This window comes from Euphorbia lathyris, chromosome 6 (genome assembly GCF_963576675.1).
Source record: "Euphorbia lathyris chromosome 6, ddEupLath1.1, whole genome shotgun sequence".
Taxonomy (NCBI): Eukaryota; Viridiplantae; Streptophyta; class Magnoliopsida; order Malpighiales; family Euphorbiaceae; genus Euphorbia; species Euphorbia lathyris.
Window position 1 is genome coordinate 65,355,396 of NC_088915.1, and position 21,403 is coordinate 65,376,798.

At 39.4% G+C, this 21,403-nt stretch overlaps 1 non-coding gene across 1 annotated transcript; it reads left to right on the forward strand.

Moving 5' to 3' along the window:
• The first annotated feature begins 20,979 nt into the window (after positions 1-20,979).
• Positions 20,980-21,086, forward strand: LOC136234309 (small nucleolar RNA R71). Its single transcript, XR_010691199.1, has one exon. It is a non-coding gene; the product is annotated as a small nucleolar RNA R71 (small nucleolar RNA).
• The last annotated feature ends 317 nt before the right edge of the window (positions 21,087-21,403 follow it).

The window sequence follows — 21,403 nt, forward strand, 5'->3', positions numbered from 1 at the left end:
ACCTGAGAGATTTTGAGGACTATTGGGACTTCCCTCCGTATTAGGCTCGTTATGTATTGCTTTATAGCTTTCATTATTGCTTTGTAGCTTTTATTAGAGTTTCCCCGATGTATAGCTGATGTATAGGGAGTGGGGTGGATAGTAGGTAGGCTTTTTGTGAAAAGTAGGATAGGAAATGTATAACTCGTGATTCATATTACCATGCATTCAGTAGATTATGATGATTCCAATCATTCTCGTCAAATATATTCATGCCTTTATTTATTTACAAACAACAGAAATACTTAGTCTCTTATACATTGTTTTTGTAATTGCTCAAGTCATAACTATTGTTACCAGGACCCGCCTTTCGGTTTTCGGATCCCGACGATTTTTCTCCTCTCCTTTTACTATCCCGGAATTTTTAAATGAGTGCCCTTTCGGGTTTTCACCCATTGGGATTTCCCTTATTTTTGCATAGGTCGCCCTTTGCGGGTTTTCAACCTATCGGGAATTTTTCTTTTTTTTTTTTTTTTTTTTTTACGAAAAGTATTTCTTAAGCCTATCAAGGTTGGTAGGTTCGGAGAATTCCATGCCGTCCATTGTGGTTAACTTCACCGCTCCTTTGCTTAGTATCTTCTTCACGACGAATGGTCCTTCCCAGTTAGGCCTGAACTTCCCCCTCGGGTCGGTGTGCGTCACACGGATCTGTTTCAGCACCAAATCTCCTTCTTTGATAGGACTGGTCTTGACCTTTTTATTGAAAGCCCGAGCCATCCTTCTTTGATATAACTGTACATGGTAAAGCGCTTCCATCCTTTTTTCGTCAACTAGAGCCAACTGCTCACATCGCTTCTTCGCCCATTCCGCCTCGGGAATTTCTGCCTCCACTGCGATTCTCAACGATCGCTTTTCGATCTCAATCGGCAAGACTGCTTCTGTTCCATACACCAAAGAGAATGGCGTTGCCCCAGTTGAGGTTCTAATTGTCGTGCGATAAGCCCATAATGCGAGTGGGAGCTGCTCATGCCAATTCCGATGTGATTCCACCGTTTTTACGAGAATCCTCTTAAGGTTCTTATTAGCTGCTTCTACTGCTCCATTAGCCTGTGGACGGTATGGAGAAGACCTGTGATGTTCAATGCCATATTCTCGAAAAAGATTTCTTACTTCCCCCTGAAACTGGATCCCATTATCCGTAATCATGTGATGAGGCACTCCGAACCTGGTGATCAAGTGTTTTTCAATGAACTTTCTCATCTGCTTGGATCCCAGTTTGCTAAACGACTCTGCTTCTACCCACTTGGTGAAATAATCGATGGCGACAGCAATAAACTTATGTCCATTTGAAGCGTTAGGCCTTACTTCGCCGATGATGTCAATGCCCCAAGCAGCGAATGGCCAAATAGGTGCTAGCACATGTAGTTCCATGGCCGGAAGATGACTGCAATCGCCGTGGATTTGACAATCATGGCATTTCTTTGCATACTCGTTACAATCTCTTTCCATGGTGAGCCAGTAGAAGCCTTGCCTTATGATTTTCTTTGCTAACACCGCTCCTCCCATATGGGCCCCGCAAATTCCTGAATGCACCGATTCCATCGCCTCGCGGGCTCCTCGTATCTAAGCACCTTAGCTGTAACCCATCGATGTGCCTTTTGTAAAGTAAGTCGTCGTGGATGACGAACTGCCGAGCTAACCTTCTAATCACTGCTTGATCCCTCGGTTCTGACTCTGCCGGATATGTTCCATTTTTCATGAAGTTCACGATATCGAAATACCACGATTTTTCATCTGCCCCTAACAGCATTACATCCTCGTAGCATGGTTTGTGAGATCTCCTTAATACCAACGGTTTCGAGGCAAGGTTCTGGGGGTTGTCCCAAACTGACACCAAAGTGGCCAAAGCATCCGCCGCCTGGTTCTGCGCTCGAGGAATGTGATAGAAACGACACTCCTTGAATCTTTATGCCAACCCTTCTAGCTGATCTAGATATGGACGTAGCCTTTCTTCCCTCACTTTCCAGTTTCCTTGTGCCTGTTCGATGATCAACTTGGAGTCACCCCAAATTTCGACATATGATGCTCCCAGTGCCGCTAATGACTCTAAACCATAAATGCACGCTTCATATTCGGCCATATTATTAGTGAGAGGGAAGGATAACTTCTTGGCCATCGGGATCCTTTCTCCTTCCGATGAGGTAAGTAGTACTCCTACTCCGGCTCCATTCGAATTAACTGCTCCATCGAAGAACATTTTCCACGGTATAACTTCGATTGCGTTCAAGTGCTCATCGGGGAAATCATAGCTTACTTCTTCCTCTTCTGCATTCAGGGGTTGGTTAGCCAGAAACTCTGCCACGGCCCTTCCTTTGATAACCTTCTTCGTCACATATTCAATGTCAAACTCGGACAGAAGCAACAACCATCGGGCTAACTTCCCCGTCAAGGATGGAGTTCGGTACAAATACTTCACGGGGTCCATCCGAGAAATAATGATCACTTTATACGATTGAAAATAATGCCGTAGTTTCTTTGTCAACCATACTACTGCCACACATGTCTTTTCGATCATGTTGTACTTGAGCTCGTACTCCAGGAACTTCTTACTCAAATAATACACCGCGTGCTCCACACCGGTGTCTCCCTCTTGAGCCAACATTGCCCCAATAGATCGCTCCTCGATCGCTACATAGAGGAGAAGCGGCTTCCCTAGTTTAGGTGGTCTCAGCACTGGCGGATTAGACAAATAGTTCCGGACGCTCTCCAAAGCTTGTTGACACTTATCATTCCAGATGGTGGGTTGGTCTTTCCTTAACAACTTAAAGATTGGCTCGCAGATTGCGGTGAGTCTCGCTATGAACCGACTGATATATTGAACCTGCCCCAGAAACCCTCTCACTTCTTTCTCATTTTTCGGCGCCGGCATCTCCTGTATAGCCTTCACTTTATCAGGATCCACCTCGATTCCCTTATTTTCGATTACATAGCCTAAGATTTTCCCCAACGAAACGTTGAAAAAGCACTTCTTCGGGTTTAACCTTAGCTTGAATTCTGCAATTCGGGCCAAAAACTTCTCGAGCGCGGCAAAATGCCCTTCTCTTGTCTCTGATTTGACCATCATATCGTCCACATAGACTTCTACCTCCTTGTGTATCATATCATGGGACAGTGCTGTGGCCATTCTCTGATAAGTTGCCCCTGCATTTTTCAACCCAAACGGCATTACTCTGTAACAGTATGTCCCCCACTCAGTTGTGAACGAGGTTTTTGCTTTGTGCTTTTCGGCCATCTGAACTTGCATGTAGCCCATGAAACCATCCACATTCGTGTGTAATACACTTGACGCTGCACTGTCGATCAATACGTCGATATGAGGCAATGCGAACTCATCCTTGGGGCATGCCTTGTTAAGATCTCTGTAATCGACGCACATCCTCACTTTGCCGTCCTTCTTCGCAATTGGTACCACATTTGCGACCCAAGGGGGATAGTCGATCACTTCGATGAATCCTGCTTCTAACTGCTTCTTCACCTCCTCCTTGATCTTATCTGCCCATTCGGGTCTCATACGTCGGAGCTTCTGCTTTACGGGCTTTGCTTCGGGATAAGTTGGAATGCGGTGAGTTACGATAGATTGATCAATTCCAGGCATGTCTTCATATGTCCAAGCGAATACAATTTCGTATTTTTTAATTATTCTCTCAAATTCTTTTCTCTCTTCAATAGTTAATGCTTGAGCAATTTGTATAAGTTTAGGATTTTCATCCGTACCAAGATTGAAAGTTGACATTTCTATCGTATTGATTTCAAATGTAGGCATGTTATATGAATGAGAATGCATGGAATGATCATGATCAACATCAAGCAAGTAAGCAAAATCAGAATTCATTTCATTGATAGCATGGGTGATTACATCATCTGATTCAAACAAAGCAGTAATACAATTTTCATCATCAGGGTTCTCGGGCTCCTCATGAACCTTGGAGGTACTGGGCTCGTCCACCGCTCCCGCAGTTGCTTCAATGGTGATGACTTGCTCCTCGGCATTCGAGTCTAGCACCATAATCTCCTCGACAAAGTAGCTCGCCTTTCCTTTGCCCCAGTCGGCAACATCATTGAAGATTTCGAACCCCGACAGAATCTTCCCTTCTGTGCTAGTCCATGCCTCGGGGGTCCCTGAATACGCCTTTCCATGCCCCTCGTTCACGAAGTACTTCCTTAGGCACACTTTTCCTTCACCACTCACATTGGGCAGACCTCCCTGCTCATATCCCAAACCCCTCCGGGTTTTCTGACTCTTAAAGTCCGAAAATTCTGGCAACCCCTGATGGTGTGCTCCTAAACCCATTCCTGGGATGAAACCTCCCTTCATCATCTTCACCATATCGGTGGTCATGCTGGACTCATAAATCCCGGAGACTTGGAATCCGGAGAAAAGCTGCGGCTCAATTCCCAATGCTGCCACCGAGCTTAATTTCTCAGCTCTGATCGTCACTATCTCCTCCCCGAAGGGGAATTTAATCATTTAATGGAGCGTGGAGGGCACACCTCCTAACTTATGGAACCACGGGCGTACCAACAGTACAGCAAAGGTTACCGGGATATCCAGCACCGTGAACTCAGTTTCTTCTTCATGTGGCCCTACTTTCAACTTGGCCTTAAAGACTCCCTCAATATGCCTACGGCTGTCATCATACGCTCTAATCACAGTTTCAGAGGCTGTCAGGTCTCCTCTCTCCACTCCCAACTTCGACAAGAGTTTCAAAGGACAAACATTAATGGCCGATCCATCATCGACCATCACGCAACTAGTCTTCTTTCCGTTAATTTCCGCTCGGATATACAAAGGCTTATTGTGAGCCTTCCCCTCTTCTGGGAGATCCTCGTGAGTAAATGTGATCTCAGTCTTCTTTCGGGCCATAATTGCCCCTACTAGCGCTGCCGGCTCAGTATCGGTGGAAATAACCAGATTCTGCAATTCTTTCATCAAGTTCTCACGATGGTACTTAGAATGGCATAGAACTTCCCAGACTGTAGACTTAGCTTGTGTCTTCTTCAACTGCTCCAGAACTTGGTCATCGGGCTTAGGAGCCGACCCTTCTCCAATCTCAGTTTCTATCATAGGTGCCTTTCCCTCGGCCACACGACCTGATCTCGTCATTACCGCGATTTCCGGCTCATCATCCGATTCGTCCCAAATGTTAATAGGAATCCTCTGATTGGCATCTTCCTCGTCCGAAGAACTCTCCCAAATGTCCACGACCATTAAATCCATGACGTGAGGAACATTCAGATTCAAGTAAAAGGGATCCGCCGATCCATACAAAGCCCAACCTATCAACTCATCCTTCTTGCGGCCAACGGAATAGCACCTCGTTGTATGCACATAAGCTGCACCTTATTGCTCATTGTTTCGTTACACTGTTCATAACGGCGTCTCCACCTTCTAGCATAATCCACAAACGGTTCCTCGGGGAATTGCCTGATCCTATCCAGATCGTCCAAGGATCCCGTCCACGGAATGTACATTTCATATCTTGACACAAAGGCACTTCTGAGCGGTATCCAATGACCCATCTCCTCCTCTGATAGACCCTGATACCACAATAAGGCTTCACCCATCAAGGTTTCCGGAAAATGTTCATGCAACTCACATTGCGGAAATCTGGCGTCATACATATGATTGCGGAATAACCTCGCGTGCTCAACAGGATCCTGGTATCCACCATACCTAGGCATTGCTAACACCGCATCAGGTGTTTGATAAGACGGGGAATCCGGGGTTTGCTCTGCCAGCATCCATACTGTATACTCCTTGATAAATCTTTTCGTCATTGCCGCCCAATCGGTCTTAACATACATCGGCAATGACATGTACCACATTAACGGTTCACCCATCAATGAATTGCAAAACAAGCTAGTGATCTCTTCCTCTTTAAAACCCAAGGGTGCCATAGCCGACAAGTAGAAGTGAAGGTGCTCCATAGGGTCCTTATTGCCGTTATACTTACTAACCCTCGGTAACGGACGCTTGATAGGTCCAATCTGCATCGCAAAGCGCTCCGCAGTTCTGTCTTCAGCTCTTTGGTACTTTTCTAAAAACAAATCCGACAACCGATACCAATCGTGCTTGCAAGAATCGGGTAATGAGTGGAACCATTCCAAAGGTTCGCCTACCAGCGAGTGGTGGAACCATTGAGCAATTTCATCTACTCCGAAGGATTCAATAAACATGTCGTGCATATATTCACGCAAGTGCACCTCGGGATTTCTTCCTCCACTAAACAAACCCAAATCTGGCACAATAGTCCGAGACGACCCTTCTCCGGTCTCTTCAGCACTATCCTCATCATACGGTGCTCCACCATCCGAGCCTTCCCCCATCGGTTCATCCTCTTGTTCTTCACCAAGGAAGGACACATACAGACCATTTCCTACATTGCTCTTTTCATCGGAGTCCAACAACTCCTCTACATTTTCCTCGAAGGATTCCATCACTACAGTTTCTGTCAAACCAACTCCGATCGTACTCACCCTATGATTAGGCAATGGATTACGCCTAATGGAAGGGTTCGCTGACGAAGGATCAGCTATCTTCTTCTCTTCGATTAAATCTTGGATTTCATGTTTCAACCTCTCGCAATTCTCAATTGTATGCCCATAACTGCTATGGAATTCACAATACCCTCTAGCCTGTATCTACGGAGTAGGTTGAGCTTTGTTATACGGGGTAAGGGCTTTCAACAATCCCTTTTTTTGCAGACGCTCGAAAACTTTCGCGTAGGTCTGATCGAACTTGGCGAACCGCCTCTTTTCAATAGCATTAAGATCAACCACTTTCACTGCTGCGGATTTCGTACTCGCACTAGGCCCTCCGGCACTATATCCCGACTTCGTCCACTTGGTATAAGCTTTCTTTGGCTCCCCATCCCCTTCAACAGTCAAGGCACAACTATACATATCTGATTGAAATCAGTAAATGGCATATACCGCAACTCATTCTTGATATACGGCAACGTGTTGCCAACCACCATTCGGATCTGATCCTGCTCGAGCGGCTTTTGTTTCATCACTGCGGCCTTAGCCCTCCATCTTTTCACAAAATCGGAAAAGGATTCCCCAGCCTGTTGCTTAGTGCTCTCTAGCTCTTTCAAAGTGACCTCCAGCATGGTGTTAAAGCTATACTGAGCGATGAATGACTTCGCTAACTCCTTCCAATCCCTCTTTGTCACCATCGGCAATGCATGGAACCATGTGAGGGCAGCCCCCTCTAGGTAGGTGTTAAACAGCCCTAGGACTTGATCCTCAGTCAGGATCGTGTGCTTCATCACAGCAACATACTAATTCATGTGAGCGGTGGGATCTCCCGTTCCATCGAACTTTTTCATGTCAGGGAGCCGGAATTTCAAAGGCAAAGCTGTTGCCGATAAACAATTCTTCAAGTTATAAAAGTCCTGACTCCCGGAACTTCCTCCACGCAAGTCCTGCACTTCCTGTGTGATGTGTTGCTTCCACTCCTCTTCCTTAGCTTTCTCTTTCTCTAACTGTTTTCGGATATAATCCTGATAATCCTCCTCATTCCCAAAGCGAGGACCATCGTTCACCTCATTCTCAGCACGCTTACTACCACTCTTGTTGTCCTTCAGTGCTAACTCCGCTAGCTGGGCCAAGATCGCGGCCAGCTGATCATTGATATTGTTCACAGAATTCTCCAATTCAGCCACTTTCTCGTCGGTCGCAGACATACTGATGGAAGACTGAGTATACCCAGACGAAGATGATTCAGATGCCACAACTACTGATTCTGAACTGTCTACTCGTAGCTGATCAAACTGTCTGACAAGCCGATTACTCTCACGAAACCACAACCGCTTAATGATGACGTCTGCGCGAACGGTATCCATTAGTATGTATGCATGATTTTATATGCATGATTCGTGGTGTGTGCGTTTATTTATTTACGATTATAAGATAAGAAAAACAAACGTTAGTTCTATTTACACGTATCACAACATCTCTCTTCCACCCTTGTTGAGTGATTTCCGCAAGTGCACGGTTTCGCTTGTAGTAATAAAAAATATCGATCCCACAGAGATACGTTTTTTAACGAAAAACTTATTTTTGAATCTTTAATTTCGAACTTGTTAGATTTATAAAATGTAAATAAAAAGTGAAAATTGGATTAATTGAATTTAGGAAATTTATTTGATTGAATTTGAAAACTTTGAGTATTTGAAAATGCTGGAATAAGATTATATATTTAGGATAAATCGATTGTTAGAAAGATCTTCTGATTTTAAGGATGAATTTTACAAAACAGGAACATTTAGAACTTATTAGAAAAAGGAATGAATTTGTTCATTTGCATTAAGCAAAGAAAACAACTTAAACTTTGTATTATTATGATGATGAAATAAATGACGGAACCTCTAATTAATTGGCTTTGAACGCGACAAAACCCTTTCGGGATAGTTGCCCTTACTCAAATTAACACTCTTTCGAGATGATAATTTGCCTAAGTGTTCAACAAAGTTTCCTTGTAATGATTTTGAATTCAAGTGCATATTAATGAAAACACCAGCCTCACTTATATTGGATTGGTTACCATAAGTGCTGCATAACGATTTATCGAATAGAACGGACTTTATTAGATGAAATGTAAATTGATACAAGTTTACAGAGAATAAGGAGCATCGAGTTCTTCGAGGGCGTGCAAGTGAAGGGCTTGATCGGTTCCGCTTCCTTGGGTTTCCTAGGAGGTTGTCAGGCTCGGGGGCGAACACTTTACTCAATCTTCTCGCTGTAACTTCGTAATAGGGATTCGGTCGGCCACTACCATGATGCAAACTAAAACTGGAACAATGTCTAAACGCTACTGAGTTGTAATTAAACTATAAACAATATGTGTACCTCATCTTGTTTTGTACAGAATCTAATTTCTAACTCTCGAAATGTTTTTACTTAGAACTTCGACATAAGTTCTACGCTCTGATTTCTATATCTATATTATAGCAATTCATTACACTTTTTCTCAACATCAACTCTTTATTTATAGATGTTGAAGGGTTGTGTTTGAAGTGATGTATCCGTTGGTTAAGAGTCGTGTCCGTTGCGAAAGGACGTCTTTATCCACTTGAACGAACGCGTTTCTTGGATTTTCAGCATGTGTTAAATGCTCTTGGTGAATTTCTGCACTTACCGAGGATAGTAATGTTGAAACACCTTTCCACAAGATTTTGATTTGACAAAATTAATTAAGTCAAAGTAAATATTCTACAACACACTAAGTTTAAATGCTTTGATTTAGTGTTACTAATGTGTTTGTTCAATGTTGAGTTTATAATTTATCATAAGACATAAAGATCATAAGGCTCAAGCCCTATATGGAAATCAAGGCCCAAGTCAAACGAGCCAAAGACCACTCAGCCCGCGTATCTCCAAAACGTCGCCATTAAAGTGATGAAACGCATGCTGAGTAAAGAAGGATCGAGAAGATCCACGTAGACAACTTCGGTATGAAGCTGCTGAGCTGTCTCGACAAAACGTGCAGGACAGCTACTGACCATAAGACAGCTTCCAGACAAAGTATTTCCTCATTAGGTAAAGGTCAGAAGACACAACAAGCTGTCTGGTTGACATTACCCAAAATGGTGGAGCATACTGACTCACTGACCGAAGAACAGAAGACGCTGGAATCTGATTGGCTAACGAGAACTGCTGGCAGACTCAGTGAAAGCGACCTGTAGCCGTTTGTCTCCAACGGTTATTTTGAAATTTGAAATAACCAGAAGCTCTCATAGCTCTCTATAAATAGAGCATTCAGAATCCACATTCTTCAGAGAAATTTGAGCAAGAGCCGCTACGCTGACCAAACGTATACAAAAGTTCTCCATCAAAAGCAAAGCAAAGTTCTTACACTACAAAGTCTATTCATTTGTGTAAAAGTCTAGAGTGATTGGTTTTCAATCATCTAAGGTGTTCTAGCAATTGTTGTTTAGGACAAAATCTTTATCATTTCTAGAAGTAGAAAGGAGAGGCTGGGTACTCGGTTTTAAGTACTCAGCGGAGAGATTAGGATTGAGTAGAAGTATAGAGAAAGGTACTCTTGTCATACTCAATTGCTGATATTGTAAAAGGTTTGAGGCTCTACCTTTAAAGAGCTCAGTAGAGGATTTGAAATCTCGGAGGTGTTCCGGGGACAGGACGTAGGCTTAGAAGAAGCCGAACCTGGATAAATCTGCTGAGTGAAGTATTTCTAAACCTTAACTCCTTATTCATATTGCTTGCTTAAAACAAACTAAAACTGACCAAGTAAAAGAGGTCAAGCTGAGTTGTGCGCTACAAACGAGCAGGTTCAGGAATAGACTCTAAGTGCTATTTCCTGACCTAAGCAACGAAGCTGTCCTAGTCACTAGTTGACTAAGCCAGTGTCTTGCTGAGTGTTAAGTGCCGCTGTTTTATAAACTTTTCTTAAAGAAAAGAAATCTGCCCAAATTGTTTAAAAAAGGTAAAATAGTTCCTAACCCCCCCTTGGAACTATATTTGCAACCTTACAAGGGACTAACAAGTAATCCGCGGCCGTGAATGACGTAGCACTGAGCTGAGCGACGGACGAAGGGGAGAATTGGTTGTACCGCGCGTGTCGCGGCCGCAGGTCTGGGATCCACTGTCGCGGCCCGGCAGGTTTTCTTACTTCTTGCTTTCGTTCGTGTCCTCGACTTGGCGCTTTCGATTTACGTCGTCTTTGACTCCTTTTGAAGGGTTTTTCTTCTGTTTTTGATCCTTTTTCGTTCCTATTTGGATTTTACCAAATATTCAAGTACCTTGCAAGAAAGAAAGATATTCGAAAGTAAAATTAATCTAAACAGATATAAATAACACAAATTCGTAATAAAAATGATGTAAATGTTAATGATATTTTAGCTTTATTTTGGGCTTAACAAATCTCCACACTTAATCTTTTGCTAGTCCCGAGCTAAATTTCACTGAACTTATTCTTTAACTAATCTCTTTATGAAAATAAAACATATATCTTTGTGTTTACCTTTTAAATTAGTTAAGCCGAAAAGACTAACTTCGTATGGCAAATTTATACGCAAAATATCAAACTAACTTAGTATAAATACGATATATCATTCGTCTTGTATTTCAACTTTTAAATTGAAGTATTCGGGACGATGTAAGCACACACGTTATTGAGTTTTCCATCTCAAGGCATTTCAAAGCACCAAACTTCCTTTCCCAAACTTGAATTATTATATATGAGTATTTAGTTTAATTTATTTGCTTAGTTACGCCCGTGATAAGGGTGGTCTCGATCGTAACTTTATATGTATTTGTTTTGTGTTCGCTTAAGAGGTACCGACCATGCCATGGGTGGACGCAATCGTTACTTTAAACTTTAAACACGCTTAATTTTTCTAATTTAAACGTTCCTTTCATACCTCGATTGTGATAAGGGTGGTCGCAACCGTGGCCAAAAGTACGCTTTACTTATTAATTTCTTCCCTTTCATACCTCGATTGTGATAAGGTTGGTCTCAATCGTGGCCAAAAGTTAAGAATACGATTTATTGATTAATTAATATGAATTGGGAAAAAGAAAATTAGCACATCCATCCTATATTGACTTAAAATTCAACATGTATTATGGTTATAGTTTCCTTAAAAACTTCAATTGGTGTTAATGTAAGATAAAATCAAAACCGAGCTAAAAATTGTTAGTTCAATTTGATGCCTATAAACCTAATTGAAAATTTAAAATAAGATTTATTATATCATGAATTTCATGATATGAAATAGAGATTAAAAATAAAGAATTTTTACTTAAATACATTCACGCGAGACAATTTTACTTAAAATCGTGTCGAAGATTTGTGAAAAATATTTTGAAAAATATTACCCGTATAGAAATATTTATTTCTATCGATAATGATAACCTAAAAATAATAATAATAATGATATTTCATAAAAAAAAAATTGTTAAGTTTTTTCATTTGTTGCAATATATTAAAAAGTGTTGCAATATATATGTTGCTTTTATATTTTGAAAAACAAGCGATGCATACATTCATTCATTCATTTGCATACATTCATTCATTCGTTTGCATAAAATGATATATGTATATATCTCCTCCCACACTTTAATTGGACCATGTCCTCATGGGGGCAAAAATGGAGATAAAACACTAAAGATAAAACAAACGGAAATAAACGAAAGATATAGCAAAAACATTCATCATAAAATTAAAGTGAAATTAGAAATTGTACGAAACATAATAAATATAAAAATGTACGAAACTGAAATTGAAATAAGATAAGATAAAAATAAAAGATAAAACCTAAGCATGTGGCGGGGAATCCGGAGGTGTTGGTGAAGTTTCCACATTTCGGCGTCGGAAAAATGAAAGCATCCGATGCCGAGTTGAACGATGCGCATGCCTCAAAGTATTGAGGTTGTCATTCATCACCATATTGTTCTCCATCAAATCATCAATTCTCAAATTCATTTGTCGATTATTTGCATTGATTTGGTTCAAAATCCGCCTTAAATCCACCGGATCAGTGTCTTGGGTTGCTTGGGCTTGTGGGGCAGCGTCTCCACCTTCCTCCGCTCCTTCTTCATCGGTACCTACATTATGAGAACTAGAAGCACCTCCACCCATAGTGCCACGAAGATGTGCAATACGGGTAGCATATGAAATAAAAACAGGAGGAGCCGCAGAAACCAATAAATGAGCCCGTTCAAGAGCCGCAATGTCCAAAACCGGAACATATCCATGGTAGGTGGACATATCAAAAGTAGCCAATTCATCCCGTGCCCCCAAAACAATAGCGGTGATCAAATTACCGAGAGGGACTTGAGTGGCGTGAGCCCTCGAAGCACGATACAAGTTGTCAAAAATCATTCCAATGCTATCAACCCGTAAACCCTTGAACAAACAATCCCAAACAAACAAATCCCGGACTTGAATCTTCGAACTCTCAACACGACCAAAAAGTGAAAAACTCAAATACTTGTGAAAGAAGAACACACAATTGTCCTTAATCAACTTGCTTGAAGTGTTTTTGGAGTCAAAAGAAGTTTGGTCAGACAGAGTTTGCCAAAAAGAGTTATTATCAAAATCCCGAGGCTTATCATAAAAGTCACTAGTAGGGAAACCAAACATGTTACCCATAGCCTCATAATCAACTGTATAGGTAATACCCTTATTCCGAAAAGAAATTTCAGTCCTCTTCTTGTTCATTGTTAAAGTAACCAAAAACTCAACCACATACTCTTGAATTTGTGGAAAACGCATAGAAGCAAAAGTTTTCCATCCCAAAGTTTCAATAAAAGCAGTAATTTGTGTAGAGAAGTTCAACTTTCTTACCGAATCAAAGTCAAGAAACTGCATATCCACGAACTTACGATTAGCGTGTGAAAAGTGCTTGAAACGTCCAACTTCTTCTTCAGAATGAATGTCGAAATAAGCCCCACAACTAACCCTAAGGCGATTAGCCTCAGTTACAGCTGGCTTGTGTCCAACACGCTTTGCTCTAGGCATGGTTGTGGTGTTTATGTGTTATGAATGTTAGGGTTTTAGAGAAAAAGATGAAAAGAGAGAAAAGCTTGAGGTTGAAGATGAAGTATAAGTGTTGTGGATTCTTGAAATTGAAAGGTGTAGGTGATTGAAAAGGGTAATGATGAAATTGGGAAAAGTAAAAGTAAGGTATTGGGAAGAGGTAAGAGTAGGGGATTGGGTAAATTGGAGGTGATGTAAGGTTTGTGTAGGTAATAGGTATATATAGGGTTTGAATAACAAGGTAAATAGTTAGAGTAGAAATAGGAATTGGAATAGGTATAGTTGAAATAGGAAGAGTAATTAATATAGTTAGAGGTTGAATAGGAAAAGGTGTAAATAGAAAAGGAAAAGGTATAGGAAGAATGGAAAAATAGGTCGAAAACCGGACCTGGAGTGCCTGAATTACGCGTGTCGCGGTCGTGGATGTATATCCGCGGTCGCGGATCGCGTTTTTCAACCAACATATCCTCTGAAATTTGAGAAGAAAAATCTGAAGTTACCGAGAATCCAACATTCGCGGCCGCGAATCGCGCTGGGCAGCGAATCTTGTGTCTGAAATTTTCTGGAATTTTTCTGATGTTACCGTGGAAGCGCATCCGCGGTCGCGGATCACCTCGTGGCTACCCAAATTCAGCTTATTTACTTCATTTCGTGCATTTTCTTGATAAATTATATCCTGAACTCCTTAAAAATGTCATCTGTACTAAAAACATAAATGAAAATCATTAAATGATAAGGAAAACCAAAGGTTTATCCTTAGTAATGGAAAATTAAAATAAAAATTGCATTAATTAATGAATGTTAAAATTATGAATATGAAAGGTTTGGAATTAAAATTAAATGAAGCATTAATGTGCATTTATTAATTGAAGTTAAATGAATCTTATTTAAGGAACTTGAAATGCAATTATTAACATTTAATTAGTCATGAATAGATTAAGTTTGCATTTAATTGATTCAATGGTCTAAATTCATGAAATTAAAATGCAACCATATAACCAAAATCGAAATATAGTGCAAAAAGAAATTTTATTTATTAACATTTATGTACATATATTTACAAACAATATAAAACACAAACTATGCTAAAAATTCGTCCCTTTTAATCGGGAGTTTCTTAGCCCTAAATCGATCAATTTTCAACTGCACGAAGGCTTGTCGTTCTTGTGCAGAAAGAAAATTTGGTCCTGATCGAAAAACTCACTTCACTAGACCTTCAAATTCTAAAAATTCATAGTCTAGCATCGGGAAAGATTCAGCATCACTCCAAGGAACAGAAATACTTCCCTTGGTCCCTAGAATTATTCCACATATAATATTCCCGAACCCAACCTTCTTAGCCTTGGATCTAGATGCGGCAACAAGACCCTCCATCAGAATTTTTGAAGAATCAACCACATTGCCTTGAAATATATCACCAAGGACATAAAGATCAGATTCTTGGACGACACTACTGAACGTGCGACCGAACAGGCTGTGACTCAGAAACTTATGCAAATATAGTATAGAGTTGGAATTGAAAGACTTATTATAGGCAAGTTTTGGGTGGAAAGGCCAGATACCGGTGAGCATTCGCCAAATATCAGTGGCCGTCATATCTCTTCCATGATGGTATTTGGTAGCATCCTTCAAAGGAAAACCAAACCAAGCATGCAATTCAGGATATCCAAAAGTGAAAGTTTTGCCATCCCGACGAAAACTAAGACGCACACGACGCTTGTTAACAAAACGCACAGTGCAGAAAAACTCTAACACCCAGTCTCCAATTATAGGAAACTTCATATCGACAAATCTGGTCCATCCTAGTCGCTCCATGTAACGACTCATATCTTCCTTAATTCCTAATTGATCATTAAGAAAATCGTCCATGTACAGCATTCCGACAAAGAAAGTGTATCGAAGTTTCAGGAAGCGCCTTCCCTCATCGTGATTGAAGATAGGAAAGTTACATCCATAACGCTCTGATATATCCACATGTTTATTGCGTGAAGTAATAACTTTCTTAGATGAAGTGTTTGAGGAAGCCATGATTTTTGGAAAGAGTAAGGAAGAAAAGTTCTGAACTTAGTGTTTGGATTTTATGAATGGTAAGAAAATCAGAGATAGTTCTGATAGAGATGAAAAAGAAAGTGACAGAAAACTGGACCTCTAGTACCTATATATAAGATCCTAGGACGAAAAGAGGTGTTGTTTCGAAGTGAAAAGGCATGAAACAAACCTTTTAGAAATGAGAAAAACTTAGTGTTTCATTCTGAATAGTTACAACTGCTGAGAAAATGTTCAATCTGGGCAAAATTTCTCCCGTGTCGCGACCGAGGATGCTGACCCGCGGTCGCGGCACGCTGATTTTCCTGCGAAAATCAGTTGTCAAAACTCTAAACTCCTGATCCTCTACCGAGAATCCTCATCCTCGGTAAGTTCAGAATCTTTTCCCTTCAATTTTCAATCAGAATTCTCAACTGAGAATCTGAAATCCTCTACAAGTCCAGAAATTTTCATGACTTCTAGCCATGCCTAAATTCTCAACTGAGAATTTGAAATTCTCTATAAGTCCAGAAATATTTCTACCTCATTAAGAATTTCATATATGTGAATTCTCTACTGAGAATCTGAAATTCTCAACTGAGAATCACTGAATTTACTAATTTTTATGAAATTCCTAAAAATTAATTAAAATCATGACTTGAATATATTTTTTATATATCTAAAATTCTAATAAAATGATATAATCTAAAACAAAACAAAATAAAAATAAAAATAAAAATAATAAAAGAAAAATGAAATGATTTAAATGTCAGGAAATCTTGTTACGAAACTAGTTCCTATTTCGGAAATATTTTCGTAATAGATTTTACATCGATTACCGTTAACTTTGAAACGCTTACCATTAGTTTCCTCAAGTTCTAAAGAACCATAGTCGAACGTTTTGACGACTAAATACGGTCCGTCCCATCTAGACTTAAGTTTTCCCGGAAATATACGAAGCCGTGAATTGAATAACAGCACATTATCTCCAACATTAAAGTGTTTGACTTTAATCTTGGCATCGTGCCATTTTTTCACTTTTTCTTTATAAATCCTCGCATTTTCATACGCTAGATGACGTAACTCATCTAACTCATTTAAATCGAGCAAACGTTTCTTTCCTTCTTGTTGTAAATCAAAATTAAGTTTTCTAATAGCCCAATAGGCTTTATGTTCGAATTCAACTGGTAAATGACATGCTTTTCCATACACCAAACGGTACGGAGTCATTCCTATTGGTGATTTAAATGCAGTACGGTATGCCCATAGCGCATTATTGAGTTTTTGTGACCAATCTTTTCTTGATGACGAAACAGTTTTCTCTAGAATCCATTTGAGTTCTCTATTTGAGATCTCCGCCTGACCATTCGACTGAGGATGGTATGGCGATGACACGCGGTGGCGTACTCCATATTTTTTCATAAACATATTGAAATTCCGATTTATGAAATGGGTACCGCCATCACTAACAACGTACCTAGGACAACCGAATCTACAAAATATATCGTCAAGAAAAGTAATAACTACTTTAGAATCATTCGTAGGGGTTGCAATTGCTTCAACCCACTTTGAAACATAATCAACGGCTACTAATATGTAAGTTTTACCATTGGAAGGCGGAAAAGGTCCCATGAAATCAATTCCCCACATGTCGAAGATTTCAACTTCCAACACGTTTTTGAGGGGCATCTCATCTTTCCTTCCTAAATTTCCCGTTCTTTGGCATTTATCACAACGAGTAATAAATGAACCAAACGTCCTTAAACATTGTAGGCCAAAAGAAACCACATTCTAATATTTTAGCTACCGTTTTATTAACTCCATTATGTCCTCCATACGAGCTGGAATGACATTCTGTTATTATAGATTCATATTCATTTTCTCCAACACATCTCCTAATTATCCCGTCACCACATGATTTAAATAGAAAGGGATCTTCCCAATAATATTGTTTAATATCGAAGAAAAATTTCTTCCTCTGTTGGGGAGATAATCCTTCCGGAACGATATCGGTTGCAAGATAATTAGCAAAATCTGCATACCATGGTGACATGATACTTTCTACATGATAGAGATGTTCATCGGGGAAATCATCTCGTATACCGACAGTTTCACCTATAGGACCGTTTTCATCTTCTAGTCTTGATAGATGATCGGCGACAAGGTTTTCTACCCCTTTTTTGTCTTTAATTTCTATATCAAATTCTTGTAACAACAAAAACCATCTAATCAGACGCGGTTTTGCATCTTTCTTAGCAAACAGATAACGTAAAGCTGCATGATCTGTATAAATAATAACTTTAGATCCTAATAAGTATGACCTAAACTTATCACATGCAAATACTACGGCTAACATCTCTTTTTCTGTTGTTGTGTAATTTAACTGTGCACCGGACAATGTATGACTTGCATAATAAATAACATGTAATTTTTTATCCTTTCTTTGACCTAAAACACATCCTACTGCTAGGTCACTTGCATCACACATGATTTCAAAAGGCAAATCCCAATCGGGTTTAGCAATTATGGGCGCACTGACTAAGGCTGTTTTCAATGTTTCAAAAGCTTTAATACAATCTTCATTAAAGTCGAAGGTTGAATCCTTCATAAGTAAATTAGTAAGTGGTTTGGAAATCACAGAAAAGTTTTTTATAAATCTTCTGTAAAAACCTGCATGTCCTAGAAAAGATCTTACTCCCTTGACAGTTGTTGGTGGGGGTAATTTTTCTATTACTGAAGTTTTTGCTCTATCCACTTCTAATCCCTTTTCAGATATTTTATGACCTAAAACAATTCCTTCGTCGACCATGAAATGACATTTTTCCCAATTTAATACCAAATTCGTTTCTTCGCATCTAGAAAGAACTCTATCTAAGTTTTTTAAACATGCATCAAAAGAATCTCCATAAACTGAAAAATCATCCATAATTACTTCCATGATATCTTCGATGAAATTATTAAAAATTGCAGTCATGCAACGTTGAAAAGTTGCTGGTGCATTACATAAACCAAAAGGCATTCTTCTATATGCAAATGTTCCATAAGGACATGTGAAGGTTGTTTTATCTTGGTCATCCGGGTAAATATATATTTGAAAGAATCCGGAATAACCATCGAGAAAACAATAAAATGCATGACCGGCTATCCTTTCGATCATTTGATCGATGAAAGGTAAAGGAAAATGATCTTTCCTAGTTGCCTTATTTAGGTTCCTATAATCTATACAAACCCTCCAGCCGGTGGTGGTTCGCGTAGGTATTAATTCACCTTCATCATTCCTTACTACAGTTATACCTCCCTTTTTGGGTACACAATGGATTGGACTAACCCATTCACTATCCGAAATAGGATAAATGATTCCATTGTCTAAAAGTTTAGTAATCTCATTTTTGACTACTTCTTTCATGTTCGGATTTAAACGTCTTTGTCTATCCGCTTTAGGTGGCTTATCTTCTTCTAAGTGAATCCTATGCATTACAATACTAGGATTAATCCCTTTTAAATCTGAAATCTGCCATCCCATACTTCCTATTCTATTTCTAACAACTTCTTTCAATTTTTCTTCTTGATTTTCTGTTAATTTGTTAGAGATGATTATAGGTAGAGTATCACTTCCGCCTAGGAAAGTGTATCTCAGATGGTTTGGTAGTTCTTTAAGTTCTAATTTAGGTGGAACTATTACTGAAGGCGGAACTGGTCCATCTTCTCGAATCAAAGGCTCTGGGTCCTTATCTTCTAATTCTTCGCCCATTACAGGTTCTATTATTTCTTCTCTTTGAACAATGTCATTAACACATTCTTCAATTAAATCAAGCTTCATACAAGCGAAATCCTCCATAGGATATTTCATCGCTTGATTCATATCGAACTCGATCTTATCGTCACCTATTCGTAAAACTACTTTTCCTTTCGACACATCAACTAGAGCACGTCCCGTGTTCATGAATGGTCTACCAAAGATCAGCGGACAATTAGCATCATAAGCAAAATCTAAGATAACAAAATCAGTAGGAAAAATAAATTTGTCAACTTTTACCAAAACGTCTTCAATTATACCATATGGTCTTTTAGTGGATTGATCCGCTAATTGCAAAACCATATTGGTACGCTTGATGTCTTCTTCTAATCCTAATTTCTCAAAAATAGACAATGGCATCAAGTTTATACTAGCTCCTAAATCACAAAGACAGCTTGGGAATTCCATATTTCCCAAAGTACACGGAATGGTAAAGCATCCGGGATCTTTGAGTTTAGTAGGTAATTTGCTTGATACTATCGAACTACATTCTTCAGAAAGTGAAATGGATGAAATTCCTTCCCAACTAATCTTTTTTGAAATTAAATCTTTCAAGAATTTTCCATAGTTAGGAATTTGCGTAATTGCGTCCATGAATGTTAAATTTATATGTAAATTTTTAAGTTTATCTAAAAATGATAACAGTTGTTTATCATGGTCCTTATTTCGGACCCTGTGTGGAAAAGGTGGCTTTGGTACAAAGGGTTTCGGATTAGAGTCAATTGGTGTATCTTTTTGTTTTAATGTATCTTCTTTGGATTTTGGTAAATCATTTCCAGGTAAAGTTGAAATTCCGGGCATTTCCGGACCTAAGTAGTTTTTCCCCGAACGAAGAGTGATAGCCTTAACATGCTCTTTCGGATTTTCTTCCGTTTGGCTGGGAAGACTTCCCTCTTTGCAGGATGGAATTGATTTAGCAAGTTGTCCAATTTGAACCTCCAAATTATGGATGCTAGATGATTGGTTTTTGATAAGCTGATCGAATTTATTTTCGATCCGTTTAAAACCATCGTCTTGATTACTTACCTTTCCATTCATAGCATCTATAAATTTGTCGATTTTTGAAGATAAAGTGCTAATCGTATCTCTTGTTTGATTTTGATAATTATTTATACGATATTGATTAGCATTTGCATTATTATTATTATTACCATCTTTCCAGTTAAAGTTAGGATGATTTCTCCATCCAGGATTATAAGTATTAGAATAAGGATTAGTAGTTTGGTTTTGTCCTTAGACAAAATTTACCTGTTCTATCTCGTTCATACCTTCGTAGTCAATATCTCTCTGGATCGGATCATTAGGATCGCATGGTGCCATAAATTTATCAATTTTGTGCGATAAGGCAGAAAATTGGGCTTGTAACATTGCTACAGGATCAAGATTCATTATACCTTTAACCGATGATGTACATGAGGATGATGGTTTCGCCGTTGGTATATGTCCACGCTCTGCGGGCCACATACTGCTGTTGATTGCCATTTCCTCCAAAAGTTCTCTTGCTTGGGCGGACGTCTTCTTCATAAATAACCCTCCAGACATAGCATCTAATGAACCTCTAGTCGTAGGATTTAATCCATTATAGAATGTTTGCATTAAAAGTGCATCTGGCAATTGGTGGTGTGGGCATAAACGTTGAAGTTCTTTAAAACGTTCCCAAGCTTCATAAAGAGTTTCATTATCATTTTGTGTGAAAGATGTCAACTCTTTGATGACTCTTGCGGTTTTTGCTAAGGGAAAATATTTTTGTAAAAATGCTTGGGCTAATTGGTCCCAAGTTTCAAATGTTGCAGCAGGCATAGAAGTTAACCAAATTTTTGCCTTATCCTTCAAAGTGAAAGGAAAGAGGCGAAGTTTGATTGCTTCTGCTGTTACATCAGTAATTTTAAAAGTGTCACAAATTTCTAAGAAATTTGTCAAATGTGCATTAGGGTTTTCGTTAGGCAATCCGTAAAACGTTACGTTGTTTTGCAACATATTAAGCAAAGCAGGCTTAATTTCAAATTGATTTGCGTTTATACGGGGTCTAACTACAC